This window comes from Eschrichtius robustus, chromosome 4, assembly GCF_028021215.1.
Source record: "Eschrichtius robustus isolate mEscRob2 chromosome 4, mEscRob2.pri, whole genome shotgun sequence".
NCBI classification, from domain to species: domain Eukaryota; kingdom Metazoa; phylum Chordata; class Mammalia; order Artiodactyla; family Eschrichtiidae; genus Eschrichtius; species Eschrichtius robustus.
In genome coordinates this window covers 137,511,013-137,537,169 of record NC_090827.1, presented here as the reverse complement: position 1 = coordinate 137,537,169, position 26,157 = coordinate 137,511,013, and the positions used below count along the sequence as shown (strand labels likewise).

At 36.2% G+C, this 26,157-nt stretch overlaps 1 pseudogene; it reads left to right on the top strand.

Annotated features, from left to right (window-relative positions):
• The first annotated feature begins 24,543 nt into the window (after positions 1-24,543).
• LOC137763881 (phosducin-like protein 3 pseudogene) lies at positions 24,544-25,257 on the top strand (annotated as a pseudogene).
• Positions 25,258-26,157: the final 900 nt, after the last annotated feature.

Here is a 26,157-nt window from a genome sequence, read left to right as displayed (position 1 = left end):
CAGATTGGACTAAATCTGGTTCTTCTAAATTCCTAATCTGTAGCACATTATCGGTTTTATATTTACATGTACATATTTCCAAACATAACCATAAAATTTTGGAGCTGCAGGGGTCTTTGGAAATAATATCACCGAACTTTAAAATTTTACATGTAAAGAAATGAAGGTCCAGAGACGGTCAATGTTTTTTACCCAAGATCACACGGATAAACGGCAATGATCTCAACCATACACTTTCCAAACATTGCACTCCAGGATAGTCTATTACTAGGGACTCTCCCTATGCAAAGACACCTCAGTGAGTCTCTCCAGATTCTGCTTATTTGCAGGAAGTGATGTGTGCAACCTCTTGGTTGCTTCTCAGCGGCCCACTACTGTCCTTGAACTTCCTATGTTCTGTTTTACACTTGCTGGATCATGGTGACAACTGCAGCAGTCACTTTAGACACAGATACGGAAACCACAAGTTACGCTAGGTAGAAGCTGCCCCAGCAGCAGGGTCCCTGGGCAGCCTCATGGAGCAGAGCCCGTTGCCTGTCCTGGAATTTTACATAAGAGAGAAATCAACTGTTGCTTTGTCTGAGCTCTTGTACTTTGGCTCTCTTTGTTACAGCTGCTCGTCTTACACCCCAACTGATATCCCCTGAAAGTAAACCCTCATAATGTTGTTGTAAGGAACCAGTACACAGAGTAAGCAATGGGTACACAATAGCTGTTATTATTTTAATTTTTACTGAATATACCTGCCCTCTTTTGTAATTGACACTTCAGATACTGTTATTGGTTCCTCAGCCCATCTTTGTTTTTCTCAGTAAATCACTTGATCCATGCCAATAACTGTGGACCAGGGGCACCCCACTCTAAGCCTACCTTAGATGTGGGAAACCTGGTCTGAGTGAGAGTTCTGGTGTCCTAATTGTCCAGAAAGTAAATTTATGGAGTTATAGAGCTGATACCAGAATCCAGGTTTCACTGTATTTTGCTCTCAGAGAGACATTCAATTCATTTTGAAGACTAAAGGATTGTGCTACTTATTTTGTGTTCATCTTTAAGTTAGTGTGGCATATATTACAAGAAGGAGTATATGGTCTCATTTTTTATTTTGCCAAAGATCTTGGAATATGTTGAAAATTCAGATAAGGAGGTAAGAGAGTGATCTGCCTGCTTAATTCTCTAACAGCTCCCAAGATGGACACCAATTAGTGCTCAAACGAGCAGTGATCTTCTGTCTGGGATGACTCCCAGAAAGTGATGATCCAAGATATTCAACTCATTCAGGCGCCTGAGGTATCACTAAGAGGGTCTTTTTGACTAATGCCACTTCCAAAATATGAAGATATTCTATCCCTGCCAGCAAATCAGATTTCAAAAAGGAAAGAAGAGTGAAGATAAAAAAAGTAAGTGGGGAGGGGACTGTATATATCCTGTACTGAAATTAGGTCATATTTTATTTTTTAATTTTAAATGGGATCCAAAGTGCCCTTGTACTGACATGTGAAATAATCAGCTCTTTTGTGATTGACTAATGAATATCACACAGTGGTAAAGACCAGGAAGACAAAGACACCCTCAGAAATAGGGCCTATTTACTTTAATACAGGGAATGCTGACTTTGCTTGCAAACTCAGTGGTTAGAGAATGATCACTGGGGAAATGCCTCCCAGTCTTGAGCCAATGCAGATCTGGATAGGGATATATAAAGACATTATTAATTTGGATGAAAGTTTTGTTTTTGCCAATATATCTTTTATTTGGCTACAGATAAGAGGATTGTTCAGAGCTTTTCGAAAGACCTTCAGTATGCTATTTATTAGAGAAACATTCATTTAATCAAATAGCACTCACTTTATAGAGGAAGAAATATTCCTCTGCTTTGAGGGCCAAAGGTCATACATTGGAGTATGGCTTTGGTCACTGACAGTGCTGACACGATGGGGATTTTTTTCTCCTTCCCTTATGAGGATTCTTTACTGTAACCTCTGGCTGCATGAGAAACTTCACTGCTTAACAGAAACAATTGTTCTTTGTTCTCGTGGCCAAATGAAAGCTCTTGTTTTCCAGTCCAGTTCTGCTGGCAGGTTAGATGCAATCAGGGGTGTCATCAAGGGGAGATGAGAATATGCAGAATACAACCACTTGTTGTTTTTGGAGGCAAAATGCCCACTTTTTTGGTAAAGTCAAAGCTAAGCACATGTGAGAGCAAAGAAGGCTAAACTGTGGCTCTTTCAATGTGATGGTTAATGCTTTGCACAAATTCAAAGTGATGGTTGAGAGCATCAACATTTCTGACCACTTTCCTAAGACAGACACTTACAGACAGATATTTTTACATGTCTCAGAAACTCTGGGCTCAAATGTGCTGCATTAAATACATCCATAATGACAACACCTTAGCTCTTGTTCAAGAATCTTTTATTTGATGTCTCCAGTAGAAATCCTATAATAAAATGATTTGGGGGAAGAAAAATGGCTAAAAGTATGTGGAGAAGTCTCATCTGTTGCAGGGTTTAGGATTTTTAGCTAGGTTACTATCGCACTGGGCTAGGTCTTCCCATCTCCACAAGCACTTCATTTTTCATTGTATTGATTATCCTTTTGCTGAAATAGCTCTTTGGTTCTTTGGTCATTCCATAGGAATTATCTCCGTAAAGTGCAGTGATGCCTGCTTTCCCGTGGTAGGTGAAGGTTAGGGTATTGGAAAGACTTACCTTTGTGTTTGTAATTCTAATATTATCTAAGAGCAGAAAAATTAAGGGAGAAGCTAAAATGTAACTCAGGAAAGTATCGTCATGACCAAGCTGTATTGTTAGAAACTGTATCACTGGTGTTTTCAGAGATATGTGGATGGTGCAAATGCAGTGAGAAACCAGGGGCTGAATTAGTTGGAATTCCAGAATGCAACTTGTCCAGGGAGTCATTAGAGAGAAGGGCGAGTCATTGAAGAGCCAATAGAAGAGGAACTTTGAAGGAAAAGGAAATGGTCCTTATTGTTAAACGTAGCAGTGTTTGAAGACTGAGAAGAGACTGTATGAGAATTGAGAGAGAGAAGAGTCTTGGGAATTATTAGGCTAAAGAATATTCTCAAGCAGAAAAATTTCAAAAACATTTAGCCATCTGTGGTTTGAAAAAAGGAACATTTTTTCTGTATGTTGAAAGGAAAGATTTGACTTTTAATGAGACGTCTGCATTTCACCTTAAAGGAAGAACACATCTTAAGCTTAATTATTCTTCACAGGAAAAGCCTCTGTGTGTGTGTGTGTGTGTGTGTGTGTGTGTGTGTGTGTGTGTGTCTGTGTGTGTGTGTTGTATGCTTGGTGCTTGGTATACACTAAACACATTTTTCAGCAAAGCTCTGTCTGGTGTGACAGACATATACATATGAGTAAACCATGTATGTATGCTCCTAGAATTTATTTTTACTCTTAGTTCATGGTTATAATAAATAATATTGAGTTGGATGGAATAAAAAATTCTGGTGTTCCCCAAAATGCTTCTTTGAGAGCACTGATTCATGACATATATTGTGGAGTCAGTTTTGCCAAACCTACTAGCGATGTTAAAGAAAGTAAAGCTTTTGTTAGGAAAATAATAGCCTTGGGAATCAGATATAAGTGCCTATCATGACATCTTTTTCTGTTAAGTTTGTTCCTTGATACTTGTTTTGTAGGCTTGTTGTAAGGATTAATTGAAATAATGCATATTAAAGTGCTTTTAGAAGGATTAGATTTCTATGCAAATGAATGGCACATATAACATTTGTATATAAGGATATTGTGATATGTCAAAGCCTCTGGGAAAACATGTATATGATATTTATACTAAACTTCAAGTCAAGGACTGGAAAAATGTGTTCCAGGCTCTGGCAGATGTTCTCAGATCAAATGATGTTTTTGTGAAAATTTATGTAAAATGTTCAGCTGATGGAGGATTAAACATGAAAGGACAGTATAACGGGTTTGCTTTTGGTTAAAAAGAACCATTTATTCAAGTTTGTGTGTTATTTTAGTCATGTGTTTTAGATCTGGTAATGGATGTAATGGGAGTTTCAGACGAGGCTACTAAACTGTTTATATTTTGAATTTTTATACTGGATTCCATTAGGATTTAAGACATTGTACAATAAAAGCACAAACAGTAAATGGTAAACTACAAATAAGAAATTGAAAAACATTATACCCAAGGGAAAAATGAAATAAAAAGTAGAAACCAAAGGGGAAAAATAGAATGGACGTAGTTAGGGCTTACAAAGTTGTTACGGTTATGCCACAAATGTTATACAATTTTTTCAACTAAAAAGTAAATGTAATAAATGATTTTTTAATAGAAAGTGTTAAAACACAGAAAGCTATAAAATAAGAAATGAAAATCTCCTGTAACTTCTCTACCCAGAAGTAACTATTAACATTTTGATATGTATCATTACAGCAATTTTGCTCTCTATTAGTACAAACCTAATTTTTATATACAAATTTGGGTTTATATTTTACATATTTCTTTCTTCACACTGTAATATATCTGACCATTTTCCATGTCCTTGAAAATTCTCTAAGAAATTATTTTAAATTAAATTAATATTATAAATTATTTTATGTATGAGAAACCATAAATTACTCAACCAGTATCTTAGTATTAGACATATATGTTGTCTCCAAGATTTTGGTACTCTAAATGATGCTGCCATCAGCATGTTTGTGTATTAATTTTTGTGTGAATCCTTAAGAATTTATTGGAAAACATTTCTAGAATACAGTAGAAATTTTGACTGGGTCAGAGGTCACAACCAGTTTTAAGGCTCTGAGGTCCAATTGCATGAATTTGAATATTGGCTTATCTACTTCATGTTTCTGTGGCTTTAAATAAGTTGATTAACATTTTTGTGGTTCAGTTTCTTGATCTGAAAATTAGGGATTATAATAATACCTTCCTCATATGTTTGCTATGAGGATTGCATTTGATATTAAACAAAAGTACTAAGCACTATTTGTGGCATCCAATGAATATTAGCAGTTATTCTGATTATTATATTTCTAAATTGCCCTTTGGAAATGTTGTGTCACTTTAAACTCTTATCATTTCTTTTGCAGAACACATTTTAAAAATTCTTCACGCAGTATTTTATAATTCTTAATACGGTAAAGATGCTAATCCTTTGTCATATATGTTATAAATAGTATTCCAGTTTTTCATTTGCATTTTAATTTTTTACACTTTATATTTCTGAGTCTATTTTTACACAGTCCAAGAAAGATGAATGGTTAGCTACAAATACTTCAGAATCCAGCAAATGCATGATGAAGTTGACATTCCTTTGTGAAAACTAATTCTCTTAGACAAGATTCTGCATATATTTATTTGTCATTAAGATAGCGAAATAGATTGCATCAATACTTTTGAGCATAGGGAAGATTTTTCTCGAGGAATATTTCTGCATGTGTTTTAGAATTTTAATTAAGGATTTCTCAAATCTCCTAAATTAGGGCTTAAGGTGATAGTGATGAAATATTTCAAAAAAGTTGTGAGCAGTTTCCCACTTTCACTAAAATAAGAATCTCCATTTCATCATTTTAAAATTGTCTGCATCACATGCCTTATCAGTATAAGTTCTCAGAATTCATTGCAAAATATATACTCAGGGAAAAGTATATTGAACTATCTATTGCATGTGAACAAATTAAAACTTGGATAATTATACTAAAATATTGATATTAATTATAGAATGTTTGGTAATAAGTGTTTTTTTTTTCTGACAGTGTTTCCAGAGCAAGATCAATTTTCTTTTGATGTCATTCATGATTTATGACAATTGCATCATATTGTCAGAATCTTGGAGAATATTTATCCTGTTTTCTATGGCATAAGCCAAGTATTTAAATCATACAAAAGTTATTAAGAAATATGTGCCTCCTCAAATTGTTTGTGATCCCTCAGAGAATTTGTGACCTGCTCTGATTCTGGTAGTGGTGTTAAATAGCAGGCTTTATTTGAACGTAGTAACCAAATATGCTTATTGATCTCATACAGAACATACCATGAGTAATCCAGTCTGCCAACTTGAAGGATAGGAGAAATCAATAAAACTTTCAAATTCTTATATAATTTTGAACCAATTCTGACACCAGGTAACAGTAAGTATAAGACAGTTAAGAGAGGAGTAGCTGTGTTTCAAGTCTTCTTCCTCTGCTTATAAATATTGGCCACTATAAATGCAGATATAATCTGAAAATAAGAAACTGATGTAAAGTTTACATGTGGTACAATAAGCTTACCGATTCATAGTTTTGGAACAGTGAGGGTTGTGACACAGATGTGTTCTTCTCTGAACTCAGATTGAAGTTGTGGTTCTTCCCAATCTCTTTAGTACTTAATTACGCTCAATTTCTTGATTTACATATGCCAGTTTTCTTCCAACTAGAGAGCAAGCTTCCTAAGAACAGTTACCACATCTTATACTTCTTTTGTGTCCAGACATTTGCTAACAGTCTAGGACACCTGTTAAATGGTTAACAAATCTATAACTAGTCAAAATTCTTTTGCAGATGTTTGCTATCATTTTAGGTGGAAGAGTAATCAGGTAACACTGGATTCAGATTACACAGTGACCTCTTTATCAAAGCAAGAAGCGTGCCTTAGCTGTATTAGTTTGCCCATTCTCCTGTATTGTCACTGCGTCCACCCTGGGGTAGGAGTTTGATATTTTTCTATTGATGTTTGAACTTGTCTGTACTTTAGGCTCTTTGCTAGAAAGAATGAGAGGAGCAGTTTCTTAGAATTATTGAAAACCTAGAATTTTAGCCTTAATCAGCATTGTAGTCTTTTCATGGAATCTGTTCAATCCCCTTTATAGACAAATATCTTTTATCAACACAAGATTCTGAAATTAATATTTTAAGAAAATGTATCTCTTTTCCAATTTGAAACTTGAAAATCACACAATTTATTTAAAAGAAGAGTTTATGGCATTAAGTTTATCTTTCTTCAGGTTGTTTGAAGGAAGGAGATCATAGTGCTGGTATAAAGGAAAGATTAGAAATCTGGATTCTATCTTGAGGTTTTCCAGAAACTACAATAAATAGCTCTAGACCTTGAATAAAAATGTGTGTGTGTGTGTGTGTGTGTGTGTGTGTGTGTTGGGTGGGAATATGGTTGGGGGATATGTTGGATAGTGCTTCTAAATTCCCTTCCACTGTTAAAATTTGAATTCTAGGATACCCATTTTGTATTTTAATGAATTTATTCAAGGCATTATATGGAATTAAACTTCTGAATTTATTATTTTTGAGTCCTATAGCTGTCTCCAATCACTTACCCACTTGGAGATGTTTCCTCATTTTAATATAAAGAGATTGGCCAATCTGTCTCATAGGATTCTTGGAAACAGGGAAGTTCATGCATGTAAAACTTTAAAAAATGATAAAGATCTAAATAACAATGTTTTTGTTACCATCACTATCTTTGCACTTAACACACACATATACACACGTTTACATGTATTTAAAGCAGTTGCCCCATAATATAAAATCCTCATTTTCTGCTCACAGCAACCTGACTTACGGTAGCCTATGCCTAGAAATTATACAGGCTGACAAAATTTCAGTGTGTGCTCACTTGTAAAGACTAACACTGAGTAAACGTCTTCCCCACTACCTAATAAATGTTTCTGAACAGATTGTTGAACTACTATCAGCTGGAGTTGCTGACAGTCACTGGAATCTTCCAACCTCATTAATTATGTGTTCAAATAATTTGGCACCTTAAGAACTTCTAATTATGCCCAGATCCCAATCTTAATTTCTCAGTTTATTATGATTTCTTCATTATGTCCTAACTCTCTGAGTAAGCAGCTTATCTCCCAATATCTCCTCTTCCCTAACAGATGTTCTTTCTAAACAGATGTTGGCACTTCCTAGGAAGGAGTCATCCTTGTCTGAAGAGAAATGTTAATTGACTTAATCATGTGGAAAGCTTTAGAGAGAAGTATCATGTCTTTCTGTCCAAATCTGCCTCTTCACCCACTCCCAGTGAAAATCAAAACAGACAAACAAATAATAAAATAGAGGTAGCTCTTTCTCCTTTCACCTATTTATCCCTCTTTCTCTTCATCCTTCCCTCCCTCTACTCCTTTCTCCTTTTAAGATACTTTTTCTAGTTTAAGCTAATAGAAGAATTCAATCCATAATTAAAAATCTGATTTAAAAGTTGGAAAATTGTACTGAAATATTCTCCTCTTCAAATGTATACAGTCAATGATAAAAATAAAATAACAATAAACAATAAAATAATATCATTTAAAATTAATTGAGTTTATAGCTTCCTTTACATCTCCATTGTTTATGTGGGGTGAGAAATCCATGACAGATCCTGAAAATTAAGAAATCTTCTATGAATTCTGAGAATTTCTCAATATGTATAGGCTTTTTCTAATGTCATAGGATGAAACAAAAACGATGCAAAGAACTATCTAAAGCAACCTCCTCATTTCATCGATAGAAAAAACTAAAGTTCTGATAAATCTAATGGCTTACTTATGGATACAAACTAGTTGTTGGCAGATCTATAGAGAAAACACATTTATGCTTCCCAGCTGTTTAAAAGTTTTATTTAGAAATTTGTGAATTAAAAGAATTGTTCATTTAACTTGATACTATCATTCCCGGTCCCTAGAAAGACATTTAACACATGGTATATGTTCATTAAGTATTTGTTTTTAAACAGATATGTTTTTGTTCTATTAACAGCTTTCTCATTGAGAGGCATTATTGAAATGAAGTTGCCGGTTAGGGTTTGGATACCATAACAGTCTGGGTTCAAATTCTGGCTGCTCCACTCAACAACAGTGTGATCTTGCACAAATGGCCTAAATTCTCTGTGCTTCCATTTCCTAAATTTCCCTAAAATGAGGATAACAATAAGAATATGCCTTAGATTTTTATGAAGAGTAAGTTAAAGTACTTGGAACAATGCTTGGCCAACACATAGTAAACATTAAAAAAACATGAGGTATTATTCTTGCTTTATGAACTAGTAAACACATTTTGTAGGAATGAAGGTATAACTTTCCTTTAATGAATGTGTTATGTAAAAATCTAAACATAAACATATAATGAAGGTTATGAGGATGGGATGGAGTGGGAGTAAATTGCTTATTTCTTTTACAAATAAATCTTTATTGGCAAAACTATTGAATTTAAGTTTCATTTAGTTGGAGAGCATTTTTGGCGAGTCTCTTTGAGTGCATTCCTTATTTTTTTAGTAACGTAACCCAAAATCTAGAAGTGATTTTAGAGTTTCTATTATCTGCTTTCACCTCCCAGAAATATTAGATATGCCTCACTCTACAGAAAAGTTAGTATAACAAACTATTGAATCAATGAGTAATTATGTATTTTGGATATTAACCCCTTATCAGTCTTACCATTTGCAAATATTTTCTTTCACTCAGTAGGTTTTCTATGAGTTTTGTTGTTGGTTACCTTTGCTGTGCAAAAGTTTAATTAGGCCCCATTTAAAAATTATTGCTTTTATTTTCTTTCCTTTAAGAGACAAGATCCAAAAAGAATATTGCTACAGTTTATGTCAAAGAGTCTTCCTTCTTGTTGTCTTCTAGGAATTTTATGGTTTCTGATACACTTAGATCTTTACATTATTTTGAGTTTATTTTTATATATGGTGTTAGAGAATGTTTTAATTTCATTCTTTTACATGTAGCTGTCCAGTTTTCCCAGCACCACTCTTTGAAGAGACTGTCTTTTCTCCATTGTATGTTCTTGCCTCCTTTGTCATAGATTAATTGACCATAGGTGTGTGGATTTATTTCTACACTCTCTATTCTGTTGCATCCATTTATGTGTTAGTTTTTGTACCAGTACAATACTGTTTTGATTACTGTAGCTTTGTAGAATAGTCTGAAGTCAGGGAGTGTAATTCCTCTAGCTCTGTTCTTCTTTCTCAAGATTGTTTTAGCTATGTAGGGTCTTTGTGTTTTCATACAAAATTTAACATTATTTGTTCTAGTTCTGTGAAAAATGCCTTTGGTATTTTGATAGAGATTTCATTGAGGCTATAGATTGCCTTGGGTAGTATGATCATTTTAACAATATTAATTCTTCCAAGCCATGAACAGGGTATATCTTTCCATCTGTTTGTGTTATCTTCAATTTCTTTCATCAGTGAAAGAATAATTATAAATAAGGAAAAAACAGATGAGATAAATTTAATGTAACTTTGGTTTGGATACACCCTGTTGCTGGGAAATTAGGAGGAAGAGAAGTTTCTTTATCTCTTTTGCAGCTCTTATTAAGATTTTAAGAGGGCATGTAGAATTTCAAAGAAATATTGGTATTTCTGTAAAATTAATCAGTCTGTTATCAAGGGAGATGCTAAAATATTGATTCTCATCATTGTGAAGAAATTTATTATAAGTGTTTTCTCCAATAGGTAGACAAAAAGGTTAGATATTTTACTTTAAAGCCAACACTCCAAAATGTGGAAGCAAGGGGTAAGATTAAGATTCATAAAGCAATTGATTAACGAGTGAAATGATTATGCCTTGCTCTTTGTATTTTAAAAATCTTTAATACTTTTAAGGTCAGATTTATTGAGGCATAAATTTCATATTATAAAACTTAATCTCTTTTAAGTGTACAGTTTAATGAGTTTTGACAAATGTACACCACCATTTCAGTCAAGAAGCAGACCATTCCCATCACCCACCAAATCTTCCTTTGTTTGGGAATATGATAAGTCTACAGATCAGTTTGGAGAAAATTGATGTCTTAACAAGTTTGAGTATTTCCAGGAATGAACACACTGTTGGGAATTTTTGGTAGTATTCAGCATATAAATCTTGCACTTACTTTGTTAGATTCATCTCTAAATATTTCACATAAAGTATTTCCATTACATTTAGTATCTGATGATTTCAGACTGTGGTGGTCATTAGTTACACTCACCAGTACTCCAGTTCTCCTTTTATTGGACTTTTGTCACGTTTGTCCTTTACTGCTTTCTTGAAGACATGGCTTGCTTTGGCCACTATACATTTCTAAGCAGAAGTCTTTAAGAGCTAGTGGGCAATTCACCCCTTCCAATTGCCACCAGCGTGGAAAAATTGTAGGAAAATGTTGCATGTTTATGCTGTGTGTACATGTCAGGGTGATTGAAATCTAGGGTGTGCAAAATGGGAGGAAGCCTGGAAAAGCAGTGGTTAAGATTATGGAGACATTCAGTACCATTTCAAAGCAATGGGGGAACTTCTGAATATTTGTAAGCAGGGGAATGGAGTGGCCATAGCTGAGCTATGGAATGACAAATCTAGGATAGGAAGGGTTAAATTGAAAGGGAAGAGACCCTAATGGTACCTATTTAGGAAACTATTCCACTAGTCTGTTGATGAGGAGGGTCATCTATGTTTGTAATAGAGCAAATGGAAAGGGAAGAAAAACAAAAATGAGGCACATAGAGAGAAGAAACAGGAATTCATATCTGGTTGAATGTAGTAAACAGAAGAGGGAGAATCTTTCAGGGAAGAACTTCTGTGGCAGTATTGTAGTGGACTCTTCTTTTTAGGGAACTGTTTGGAAAATATGTATGTTTTTATATCAATGTAGAGGCAGCTATTGTGGGACAGTCGCCTTGTCAGAATCTTCATTTTTGCCAGTATCTGAGATAGGGTTCATACTTTCTCCATGTCATGGTTTGAAGGGAAAGAGGGGGGAGTGCTAGAGAGATAATCTTTTAAATTCCAAGATTCAGTAAGAAATAGCTTCCTGATTTACTGGATAAAGACAGTAAGGGCACTTCATGTGTTCTGCTCTTTCTCCTGGCACTTGAAAGTACTCTGTGTGCAGTCAGGAACTGGCTGTCTTTGGCATATTTCTAACTTTGAATCTAGGACTGCATATGAGACTGAGTTTCATTTTTCTTACTTTTCAAATCAGGGTTATGTTTTTCAAAGTCTACTTCAGGTTGCAAACACAGGAGACAAAGTGTGGACATAACTGTGTTTATTCTTACTGTTATGAAGATTTGGTGCTTTTCCAACCTTACTTTCTCACGTGAGAAACAAATAGATTTTCAACAGTGTAAATGTCCTCTCTCTCCTCTGTTCTGCCCAGATTCTGTAGAACTTAAAGCTGAACTGCCTGTGAGAATGACTATGACCTGCTGCCCATTTTCTGAGCATTGGTTTTGCTGTCTGGTGCATGGAATTTTCTCCTTAGATTTTGGAATTACAGCGCTCTAGTAATGCCCTAGAGCATAGCCTTCCTGCAGCTTATCTATTTTGCCTCTTAGGTCCCTGTGCTTTGAGATACATTCATACACAATGAAGTAGTTTGCACATATCTTGTATTATCTTTCTGTTAGCTTGGAAAACACACACATTAGAGAAAAGCACCCTCACTGTAAGCTTTACAATTGTCAGCTCTGTCAGCATTGTATGCCCTGAGGACTGATCTGACCACAACCAGTACGCTGCTTGGGTTTAGCTTGGGGAAACCATATCTGTGTTTTACCTTTTTAAATGAAGACTTGAAGTAAAAAATGTGGTTAGTCAATAATCTAAATACACCTGTTAGATAAGAATATATACACCAGAGTCTAAGGCAGTCATGGAGCTAAGTTTAGTTGCTTTTCTTTACTGTTGAGAAATGTATAAAGAATGACTTTGGAAGTAGCCTAGCTAGGGACAAGTAACTTCAAATAATCATTAGAATAATACTCATCAAAACAAAGTAGGCCTTCTCCCTTGCATTTTCTCATAGAATTTAGTGAATAATAATAATAATAATAATAATAATAATAAAATATACGGTGGAAACAGTATCCCCAGCTGAGTGTTAAACTCTGTTGTTAATTTAGTGTATTTTAAAAATTGATGAGATGGCTGCAGCTGCCTGCTGTGTCTGCCAAGTGGTGTCCGGATACCATAGTGGATTTAGCCAATTTACAGGAAAACTCACCTGTAGGCCAGGTTTTTTCATGGACTCTTTCTTCCTATTTTTTCTCTTTCTCTCATTCCTCTTGATCTCTGGCCTCTCAATGTACCTCTGTACATCTTTTTTCGTGTTGACCAATTCTTAAATCTCATTCCCTTTTTCCTAAGTGATAAAATGGTGGTGATTTTACCTGCCGTCATATAAAACTCTTTTGAGATATAATCCGTAGGTATTATTTATACATATTATGCTTGATATGTTTATTTGCCCATTTTGGTATTCATTTCAATTTGAGTTTTATGTCTTTGGATGAATGTAGGACATTCGAGTGCCATTTAGCGGCTTTTTCCTGAAACCCCTAAGCACCAGATTTCCTCCTATATAGGAGTGGCCATAGCAGTAGCAAGGTCTTTATTAATAACTAACTTACCGCTAAAAATAACTTACTAGATTAAGCACTGAGGAAAATGGAAACTGACAAATTCGGTATCAAAATATAAATCTAACATAGGTATGTGTTTGTCGTAACATCTGTATATGTTTGGAGGCTGACAAAAGAAGGTTGTTACCTAGAGATTATTGTGGTTATTTGACTTTAGCTGAGAATATTATTAGACTCTGTGAAGTACAGGTGTTATCAACTGTAAGCACTTGTAGACCCAGGAGCCGTGCCATCAGGTTTCAATTGTCTAGGCATAGGAATAAATGTGAACTTCAAAGGAAACTTTCATGTGAAGAAGAAATTTGAGTGAACAGAAAAATAATGGACTGGAGAAGGCCGGGTTTCAGAAGGAAGAGTAATACGCCACCATTTCATCTTCCATGAGGGATCATTAGGCGATGTTAAGAAAAAATTTGAAGTTAGAATTTCTGGGCACATGAATGTTGAGTACAATTTGCTGATTATAGATTCTGCTATTACTATCTTAATCAATGGGTAACTTGGATAGCTGTATATGTAGCCTTAACACTTATGAAGATATAAATACTTTTATTTTATTTTTACTTTTATTTATTTATTTATTGAATTTTATTTTATTTATTTTTTTATACAGCAGGTTCTTATTAGTTACTCATTTTATACATATTAGTGTATACATGTCAATCCCAATCTGCCAATTCATCACACCACCACCACCCCCCCGCCTGCCCGCCACTTTCCCGCTTTGGTGCCCATATGTTTGTTCTCTACTTTTAAAGCTTAGCATTCTTCTAGTAGATCTGGTAGACAATGGAATATATGTCTGTAGGACTGAACTTACAAAGTTGCTTAACTTATATGAGGGAGTAACTTAGGTGCTGAGAGAAGCTGGTTCACATTTTCCTTTCTTTTTCCTGTACTGTATATCAATATAGAGGGTGCAGTTTACCACTCAATTAGGCACGGCCCCTCCCCAGTGGGTTTAACACTAAAAGTAAATGGGTTTCCAATCAGACTGATGTTGCTCATTCACAAAAGGAAAATAATTTCAAATTGGAGCATGTGTCTGTGCAAACTCATGCTGCTGATAACATACAAAAAAAGAGGTTTAGTTCACACGTTTTTTATTGCCACACAGGGATACAAATGAGAAAATTAGGCTATAAGACTTGATTGAAGTTTCAATATATGAGCATTTTAAAAAAAGTGTCCATGAAACAACATTCTGACATTTTCCCCTGGCTTTGCTGTCCTGTTGGGTAGCAACATGCTCTCCCTACAGCAAACAAGCTTGATGCTATTAGTGCCACAGGGCTCATCCCATGTGGTATAGATCTGTCTCATTTCTCTGAAATGTGCTCTCTTGCATTCCAAAATCCTTCCTTTGTTTCCTCTAAAGAAATCGTTTCTAATTTGAAAACCTTTGTAGATGGAATCCATATATCTTTTTACTATTGGTGGGTAAGGAGCTCTCTTCTTTGGATACTGGATAATAATAGATTTTGTGGGTATGACAGCAATATGGCCAGATTCTCTGTGAAAAGAATTGCTTTCATGCTGTTCTTTGAAAGAAGAATAACAGCCTTTGTTATTGAAGGAATTGCTTCTTTTCATCAAAAATTCTGAAGTATCTAATTGACTCTGAGGATATTCCCTTTCTGTCCATGCTGAGATTCTGCCTCTAGCCCAGGTGTTGAAACTGCATATGTCCACTACACCAGACCAGAAGCATTATTTTTCAAATAGTTTCTTACTTTTTAGCATCAAAACTGAAGATATGACCACAAATAATAAAAACTCTTCTTTGTGTAATAGTTTAAAAATGGAGAGGCATTTCTGGCTAAGATGGTATTCTACATTTTGAACATTTTTTTAAGGGGGGGTGAGAAGCAGATTGTCATTGATTATTCATAATATGTTCTTAGAGAGGAGTTTAATAAGCACAGTGTTCTAGAAAACACAGCTTTGGAAGGGTCACATTGCCTGGCCACATGTTATATATTAAGGAGAATTAATGCGATTGGAGATAATTTCTGCTATGGTGTTACTGCTGCTTGTTAGTGCAAGAGCTGGAGGGTACGTGAACTAAATGTTCCTTAGTTCACAGGGTGGTGCATGATGCATTTTCTTGGCTCTCCCCAAAAAGCCATAAATTGATTGAATGAGCTGAAGAAGAAATCCAAAAGGATTTTCAGAGGGCAAGTACTCATTGGGGGCTATTCTTGACCAAATGGCTACTTGGCTGTGTTATCTGAACATCACATAATCTCTAATTGCTCCAGTTACTTCATAGGTCAAGTACAACCCAGTCTGTGTCTACATGACACCATTGCAACTATTTGAAATCAAAGCATTGTCTCAAAATGAACTCAACTGATTTTGTTTTCCCCTTGAGTTGACAGTTTTGTTGGGGTGTTGTATAGACAAAGCCTCAATAATCAGCAGTAAAACCTCAGCCATTTAAACTCTACTGATTCATAATTTGTGTTATTTTGACCTGGGTGGATCTAAAGTTTATCTTAGTACAACCTGTTAAGGACAATTAATAAAATTAATATGCTAGTAGTATAAACTAAATGAGACTGCAGAGGAGATTGGATCAAGATGGAAAAATGAGCACATGCTCCTATTTTTCCTTCCACCTCAAATCCTTAAACAGAGGAAATATTTAAATATTTAAAAATAATAAGTCCATAATAACATTGTAAACTAAAGAGAATGACTATAATAAACATATGAAATCAGTTGACTGAGGAAACTATAGCCCTCCAAGTGCATAAGAGGATAGTGCAAAATATATGGGGTGCTCTCTAGGGGACCTCTACACTTTAAGGACATTGGATCCAAGGGGCAGAGAGGTCCCTGAGAAGAATCAAAGCAGTTGGTTGGGGTGTCAAACTGACACAAGCTGGTGAATTGCTCCACAACCAATTCCAGAGTTCCAAGCCACTGATATTTTTTCTTGGCATAGTGAGTGTGAGGATTTGGGTCAGAGAAGAGGGCTGGTCCTTGGTGGCTTATGATACCCAGGTAGGCTAGAAAGCCCTTACTCCTGTAAAATGATTTGCTGGTACTCCCTGGTTGGGTAGCTTGTCCTACTCCTTTCCCATGGGGGAAGAACCACAGTAAATATGCAGTCATAAGCATACAACGAAATCATCAGGCATTAGTGACAGTGAACTGAATAAACATAACACCTGAAAAAAGAAAGCCAATGAAGCATGCAGGAAGAGGCTTTGAATAAGTATAAATAATATTCCCAGTGGGATGAGAGACTATATCTTGGAGATAAAAAGACACCTTGGAGATAAAAAACAATATAATTGAATAGTAATTGGGAACTTCCCTGGTGGCACAGTGGTTAAGAATCCGCCTGCCAATGCAGGGGACAAAGGTTTGAGCCCTGGTCTGGGAAGATACCACATGCCACGGAGCAACTAAGCCCGTGCACCACAACTACTGAGCCTGTGCTCTAGAGCCCGTGAGCCATAACTACTGAGCCTGTGTGCCACAACTACTGAAGCCTGCATGCCTAGAGCCCATGCTCTGCAACGAAGAGTAGCCCCCGTTCACCACAACTAGAGAAAGCCCGCATGCAGCTATGAAAACCCAATGCAGCCAAAAATAAATAAATAAATAAATTTATTTTTTAAAAAAGAAAAATAATTGAATAAACTTAATAGCAGGTATATATAACTCAAGCATGAATTAATGAGCTGCAAGATTAAGCAAAAATAATTCTAGAATATAGCATAAAATAACAAATAGATGGAATCTATGAAACAAAAGTTAAGAGGTAAGCTGAAGTTTAAATATCAGTGCTATAGAAGTTTCTAAGAATGAAAAATAATCGAAGGAATGATAGAAAAAAAATTTCTAGAGATCAAGATAGACATGAGCCTTCAGTTGGCCTGTGAGTGCCGAGCTAGGTGAATGAAAAAAGACCCACGTGCAAATAGATATATTGTGGTGAAATTTCAAAACTAAGGAAAAAGATACAATTCTAAAGATTCAGAGAGTAAAAAACTATATTTCTTACGAGAACTGGAAATCAGATTAACATTAGACTTCTCATTGGCAACGTTGGAGGCTAGAAGGAAGCGAAGAAATACCTTTAGAGTTTATAGGGAAAATAATTTTAGATTCATAATTCTATATATCCTTAAGCTAGTTTACAATTTACAGGGATAGGAATTTGAGATTTATATATTTTTAAGATTTACAAAGCCTCAGAATGTTTACTAACCACAGAAACATTCTAAAAGAAGTACTAAAAGGTTAAGCAAAGTGAAAGAAAAACAATACAAGGGAATAATGTGGAGTACAAGAAATAATGATGATAATTGTAGTCATAATGACTTAAACAAGGATTTGTTTGGCACATACTATTTTTCAGGTACTGTGTTAGGAGCTATTCATTGATAGAATGTTTGAACATTCACGTTACAAATGTAAGAAGAAATATTGGAAGACCGAACATAATATGTATATCTCTCAAATCACTAAAGGAAAAGAATGAAATGAGAAAATTTAACCAATTCTACAACAGCAAGAAAGGTACATGAGAAGCAAACAGAGGCATGACTTATTAAAAAAAAAAAAAAGATAGAAGGAACAAGGCCAAATATATTAAAACATATAGTCATAATCACATTAAAGTTATAATCATATTAAAAGGTTACATTCTCCCAGTGAAAGGTAAGGGTTCAGATTAGTTTTGAAAAAGAGACGTCAGGTTACTTGATACATCTGACTTAAACCTTGCTAGCTTCATTTGTGTTCTTCAGCCATTTCCTTCCCTCTGAATACACCACTCACATCTATATGAAATCATGGCCACTGCCTTTGTGGAGTCTAGAGAAAGAGTAATATCTCAAAAAGAATTTTGCCAGATGGAGTTGAGTGCAGTCTGATAGGTCAAGACCAAGAGACGAAAAAAGTTTTTGAGAGAGCTGCAAAGTATCATTAGCATGGATTAAAAGAAAGAGTGACAGTTTAAGACTTAGAAAGACCTTTTGATCCTCTAGCTTTCTACAGACAGGAAACCGGTGGAGAAAGAGACTTATCAATCAATGATGGCATATTCTCCAATGCCCTCTTCATATACCGCCAAAGAAGAGGGAGAACATCCCAAAGAATGGAGCTAGTAGCCAAGGAAAACAATGGACTGGAAAGTTTCTCCTAAGAAACAGGACTTGGGCCTAATTGAGAGATTTTCTATCCCACGGTAGGGCGTTCTATCCAGAGTGATTTAGAAGAGCTATAGACCCGTGACTGCTATTGCCTTTCATTCTTCCCCTTTTGAAATGGTGGCGCTTATTGCAGTTATCCTGTCTCTATCCCACCATTTATGATGGCTATATGGAAGAGTGGGGGGCAAATAACTTATCTTTATAGCTTCACAGTTGTTTAGATCAAGAGCAACTACACATGGATCCAATCTAGATCATAAGATCTGGGACTTCATGCCTAATGTTGTTATCAAGACGTTTTGGGATGTCTTGGAGGGGTGAGTTTTTCCTGTAGGAGAGAGTGAATAATTTTGATCAAGTGGGTGGACTGCGGTTAAGTTGGATAATTGTTTTCAATTTTCACTCTTTCTCTGTACCATACTACCTTGCAGTACCTCCCTGTGGAGTAGTCATTGAATTTGGACTTAGTCACAGATCATGCTTTTTAGTGGTGTGGTACAAGCAGAGGGTTTAAATTTACTTGTATTGTTTTGATAGCTTCTTGTGTTTCTACCATGTGCTATGAGAATAAGGTACCTCAAGTAGGTACTGATTCTAGAATGAGACATGTAGAATAATCTTTGAACCCAACCCACAATCTTGTGGGTCAAGAATATCCCAACAAAGAACAGAGAGCTACAGCCAACCTTCAGACCCATGAGTGAGAAATGAGAACCTGTTGTTAGAAGGTGCTCTGAGTTTTGGAGCTGATTACTATGCAGTATTATTGCACCAGAGATGGAATATAATGGGAATTGGTAGAAAGAGTAATTAACAGATGTATCTGTTAAAATGGGCTAGGTTATACTGTGACAACAAACAGTCACACTATCTCAGTGCCTTAGAACCACAAAGGTTTTTATGTGACTCATGCTGCATCTCCATTGAGGGTTGGCTGTGGCTCTAATTGAGGACCCAGGCGGATGGATCAGCTACAGTCTAGAACACTGGTGGTCTTATGGCTAACGGGGAAAATGCGGATGGCAAAGCATATGCTGATTCTCAAAGCTTCCAGCCAAAAGTAACCAATGACAATTCTGTTCACATTTCATTGCCTTAGAAAATAACATAGCTACTCCTGAGGACAATAGGGTAGAACTGTATAATCTTCCCCTGCCCCCCCCCACCCCCCGCCCTGGGAAGATCAGATGTAACAGGTTAATAACAAGTTAAAAAGAACAAAACCAAATTGCTATGCTAAATGCATTCTAAATCGCCTCTGCATAGATTCTGTCAGTTGGCATACAAATATGTCAATTATTATCGTGATTACAAGAGAAAAAAACTCTTACGGTAAAGTAACTTCAACTTCCTTCATGTAATTGCAACATATATTGTGGCATGTTCTACATTATGTTGAAGTTTGGGGACTGAAAGTAAAACCCTCAGTATACCCGTTCGGTCTTTAAAAGCTTTCTGAATCTTCAAGAGCTATCAATTGCATGCTTTTTATGGTAGAAAGAGTACTGGTTTTTGAGTATTCAAATTCTGCTTTTCTTTCCTTGTTTGAATCCTTCGAATCTGTCTGCATAACAGTAAAATTGGGGAGAATAATACCTCTACTTTCTTGCATATCTGTAAGGATGAAAAAGGCTTTACTTAAAAGGTCTGAATATTGGTGTGCTCAGTAAATGATAACTGCTGCTGTTGTTGCTTTTCTTGGTGGTATTGTTCCTATCCAGGAAATTCATACTTGGTTATTTTATTTATATATATATATATATATATATATATATATATATAAATATTTATGCCATTCAAGTAGACGACAGTAACATGAATCTTCTTTAGTATAGTGGTACTCAAGGCCCAAATAATTGCAGCCAGACCCTTGAGGTTTTGAACTGTTTGTCTATTTATTGCTGGGGAAAAAGGAAAAAATTTAAGATACTTTTCTATAAGAATAATTCTTATGGAGATAATCATTTGGAAACTACATTATCATTGTTGATGAGAACTAGAGGAACTTGAGTTATATTTTTAAAAATCTATAGAACAGACACTTAAGATATATTTGAACCAGTCATGAAGTTGTATTATTGTGACGAACCAGCATCATTCCAAGGAGTGTACTCAGATACATATCCCTTAAAAGGCAGCATGTACTGTTTTCACAGCTGGCAGATGTAAAATTTTGTCAGATTCCTTAACAACGTTGTTTCTTCTCTTTTTTCTATTATTTGACGTCTAGGCAAGATAAACTATGGAGCTCAAAATCCAGAAAGTTTTTGCTCAGGAGAAACCCTGGAAAGCCCAGCATGCTGATTGTGTCTTCTCTTTTGAACTCAGGGGGAATTCACACGGTCAATGTAGTGTGAAAAGAAAACTCTTTTTTAGGGAGGCAGAAGATTTGCCTGAGATTTAGGAAGCTTTGCCCCTTGGGATGTGACATGATAAGAGCTGGGTCACCTCTGGAAAGGCTTCTCATGAAACCAGCCAATCATGTACTACTCAGCACCGTGCTAGGAGCAGTGGGGTGTACAGAAGCGTGAGACTTCATGGATTCCATCTTTAAGTAGCTTCCAATAGAGATGAAAAGTTAGAATAATAAATATTTATGCAAAACTCTGATGTAATACTGTGTCAAATTGAGCAAATGTGCTATAAAAATTCAGAGAAGAGTACAGTGAAGGCTTGGAAGAGAAGTGAAGTGTCAAGTTAACCTTGGACAATCCATAATGTTCCAAGTTATGGGAAGATCATGGGCAATGATAGGGAGGTGGGGAATAGCCTGCTTGGTGAAAAAGTGAGAAAATCAGGGTAAATAGAAAAGAGGGCTGAGAACCTGGGGAAATTCATCTGGATAGTATGTCTTGAGAGTCACAATGTTTCGGAATTGAGATAGAGAAACTTAAGGAGAGAACGTGGAGTGAAAAGTGCAATGGTGTTGAAGTCAGGAAACCTAGGATCAAATTTTTGTTCTGCTTCCAAGTAGCTTAATAAATAGGAATATATGATCTTTATTGTCATGGATCTCAAGACTGGCAGCAAACACATACATTAAAATAACACATTCTTGGACAAATACATATTTAAAATTATGATGAAATCTGAGGGACAAAAAGGTGAGTTTGAGGCACAGTGCACAGAGAAGGACAGTGTGAGCCTGAGGAAGCAGGTCTTGGACCTAAATCATGTTACATACAGTGGATTTCATGCTAAGAGTCATGGAAAAGTCATTTTATTAAGCTAGCAATGGGTAATCTGATTAGGTTTGCAAGTTTTGTTGTTGTTATTAAAGTTTTATTTATTTATTTTTTAGAGACGTTTTAGGTTCACAGCAAAGTTGAACAGAAGGTACAGAGATTTCCTATGTATCCCCGGCTGCTACAGCAGTGGGTATATGTATAGCTTCCCATATTATCAACATCCCCCCTCCAGAGTGGTACATTTGTTGTGATTGATGAACCTACATTAACACATTATATTCACCCTAAGTCCATAGTTAACATTAAGGTTCACTCTTGGTGTTGTAGGTTTTATGGGTTTGGACAAATGTATAGTGACATGTATACGACATTATGTTATCATACAGAGTATTTTCACTGCCCTAAAAATTCTTTGTGTTCTACCTATTCTTCTCTCCCCCATCCCTAACCCCTGACACACACTGATATTTTTACTGTCTCTATAGTTTTGCCTTTTCAGAATGTCATGTAGTTGGAATCATATAGTATGCAGCATTTTCAGATTGGCCTCTTTCACTTAGTAATGTGCGTGTTTACAGTTTTTTCATGTCTTCCCATGACTTGATAGCTCATTTCTTTTTAAAGTTGAATAATATTCCATTGTCCGGATGTACCACAGTTTATTTATCCATTCAGATGAAGGACATCTTGATTGCTTCCAAGTTTTGGCAATTATGAATAAAGCTGCTGTGAACATCCATGTGCAGTTTTTGTGTGGACATGTTTTCAACTTCTTTGGATAAATACCAAGGAGCTGGATTGTATGATAAGAGTATGTTTAGTTTTGTAAGAAACTGCCAAACTAATTTCTAAAGTTTTTGTACTATTTTGTGTTCCCACGAGCAGTGAATGAGAGGTCTTGCATCACATCCTCCCCAGCATTTGGTGTTGTCCTTGTTTTGGGTTTTGGTCTTTCTAATAGTTGTGTCGTGGTATCTCGTGGTTTTAATTTGCCTTTCCCTGATGACAGATGATGTCGAGCATCTTTTTATATGCTGATTTCCCATCTGTATATCTTCTTTGGTGAGGTATCTGTTCAGGATTTTGGTCCATGTTTAAATCAGGTTGTTTGTTTTATTTTTGTTGAATTTTAAGAGTTCCTTTTGAGTTAAGAGTTATTTGGGATGATAGTCCTTTATGTGTCTTTTGCAAAATATTTTCTCCCAGTCTGTGTCTTGTCTTCTCATTTTTTTTTTTTTTGCAGTATCTCTTGTAGAACCAAAGTTTTAAATTTTAATAAAGTCCAACTTATCAATTATTTCTTTCATGATCATGCCTTTGGCATTTATTAGGTTTGCATTTTTGAAAGAGCACTCTGGTTGCAAGATGAAGAAAAGTTTGGATGGAGATAAAACTGGATACAGGAAGTGGTTGGAATGCCACTATAGGTATGTAGGGGGTTACACAGAAAGGCAGAGCATAGCCCCTACTTGATCCTACTTTCCTGGTGACCAAGGAGAGTGTGAATTAACCTGCAGGCCACTAAGGAAATGTCAAATTGCCCTGTGGAGTTGTTCAGTACAAAAGGCATCTTGACATTATTTGGAAAAAAAACCCCACTTTTATGCTAATCAGGTATTATTTGCCTACATGAATCACTAACTCTATTCCTATTTTCCTCTTCAGAAGCTTCAGCAAATGAACAGAAACTCTTCTGACTCAATCTTTTCTTTCTTTATTTCCTTGGAATATTGTCATTTTTCTAAAATATACCAAAATTAAAATAAACATGCTGGTATGAATAAAGAAGCAGACTTCCAAAGTAGGATTAGGAGGCACATTAAATCTCACATTTTAAAAATAGAGGTTCATTATCTTCAAACATGCTCTGCCTAACTCACATGTGGTACCAGGAAATTCTTTGCTGGTTGTCCCATCACGTGCGCTCCAGCCTTGGTGGACACACACCAGACACACATGACTCTCGAATCATGGAGTAATCCGAGAGGCCCATGAGGTCATTTTGAGCTTTCTGCTGCCGGGGGTGCATTGTTCTTTACCAAAGAGCTATAAGCCCGAGGCCTACTTGAGATTTAAACAGTTCTTTCTAAACTACTCTATCCTTCTTCTTTTAGGCTCACTCTTTATCCTAATTGAGGTTCATGAAATCTTTTTTTTTTTCATTCTTCATTCTTTTAAGTTTCTTCATTTTCAGATTTCTCTTTCCTACTCCTTATGCGGAGTTTAATCTCATCCTTTTATATTCTGGTATGGCTGAAGCTTAGGCAAAAACAAGCTATTGATATTTTCAGCAAAGCACGTCAGGGGAGTTTGCCTTTGAAATGTTCCATTTGCTAGGTGATCTTAGAATGCGGTCATTGGACTGGTATATTACACTAGGTAGTCCTTCAGGGCCAGTCAGAAGCCTTCTGTGTCACTGCTATCCACCTACACATCCGGAACCAGACTACTTAGTCACATTCCTTCCTCTGCAAATCGTCTCCTGGAACTACTCTTTGGAAAACTATTGTCATGGGTAGCCAAACTAAAGCTATTTGTAAAGTGGGGTCCACTTCTCTATTTTCATGTTAAGTGGAAAACACCTCACACTTCAAAAATCTACAGCTTCATCCTGCCCAACTTGATTTGCTTGGATGACTCTTATGTTAGATTCAAAAGAGCTATGTCTCTTGGAATAAAAATTCACCAGGGTGCGTACAATAAAAAGATCACTGGGAAGAAGGGGGTCGGCGGCTGCGCGCATGCGCGGAGGAGAGCTGAGGGGAGGTGTGGCGGCCGCCGGCCGGGCTCGAGCGACTCGTGAGAAAATGCAGGACTCCAACGCAGACACAGAGTGGGAAGACATCTTACGCAAAAGAGGCATCTTGCCCTCCAAGGGAAGTTTGAAAGATCTGGAGAAGGAGGCAGAAGAGCGGGTCCTTCAGCAGTCCATTGTGAAAACGTATGAAGACATGACTTTGGAAGAATTGGAGGATAACGAAGAGGAATTTAGTGAGGAAGATGAACGTGAGATTGAAATGTACAGGCAGCAGAGACTGGCCGAGTGGAAAGCAACCCGACTGGAGAATAAATTTGGAGAAGTTTTGGAAATCTCAGGAAAGGATTATGTTCAAGAAATTAACAAAGCCGGTGAGGGCTTGTGGGTCTTCCTGCACCTTTACAAACAAGGGATTCCCCTCTGTCCTCTGATAAATCAGCACTTCAGTGGACTTGCCAGGAAGTTTCCTGATGTCAAATTTATCAAAGCCATTTCAACAACCTGCATACCCAGTTATCCTGATAGGAATCTGCCCACGACATTTGTGTACCTTGAAGGTGATATCAAGGCTGAATTTATTGGACCTCTGGTGTTTGGTGGCATGAACCTGACAATGGACGAGTTGGAGAGGAAATTGTCTGAGTCTGGAGCAATCAAGACAAGCCTGGAGGAAAACCCTAAGAAACCCATAGAAGATGTGCTGCTTTCCTCCGTGCAATACTCCATCCCCACCAGGAGGGACAGTGGTTCCGAGGATGACTAAGGCTGTGGCCCTGGTAACCTGCTGAACTTTCTTGATGTGACACATCGTCTGAATTTTTTTTAAAAGGAAAAAGTAGGAATGTATACTTTGGTTTTAGCCTTTTATAATTATGTTTCAAATCTGATAGATCTCAGAAATAATCATTGCTGGGAATCCTTTTAAATTTCTTGGAACTCTCTTTTTAAATTAATAATATTTCTTTAAGAAAAAAATAAAAGCCAGATATTAGTTAAAAAAAAAAAAAAAAAGATCATTGATGTGATGCTTATTGGTTTGTAAATCTGCCAGAATGTAAAGAATGAGATGCTTCTTTCATATCCACCATTGTTTCCATCCTTAACAGAAAAGAAAATGCAAATCTACTCACCAGTACCTGTAACAACAGGCAGTTCTGCATTTAATTTTGATTTATTATGTCACACTATATTTTGATATATTTTTCTTTTATGTTTTAATATCATCACCTTATGAAAACACTATAGACATCCTATTCTTGTGTGTTCCTGAAATTTATCTTTTGGTCAACCACCGACTCTTCAGCAATGTTCTCTACAACGAAGTGTTTTGAGGTCAAACATCTTAAAAAGACATAGAAACAAAAGCTTTGACTTTACACCACTAATGGCTTGTTTTCTGTCTTTTAAAATGAGGAACTCTTAGTTGAGCTTGAACTTAGATATCTGGTCCTATGATATTTTGAGATATTAGTCTGTGAGGTTTTTCCCTCTGTCTTTCCCCCTCATTCCCATTACTTCCTCCTTCCTGTAGGTAGTGGTTGTGTAATCCCTAACCTCAGGGAGGCCTGTGGCAGGACAAACAATATAAATAGTCTGTACATCTTAAGGGCTTAAATGGATGGCAATTACTGGTTATAAAATAATTATCTTAAAGAATCATGAG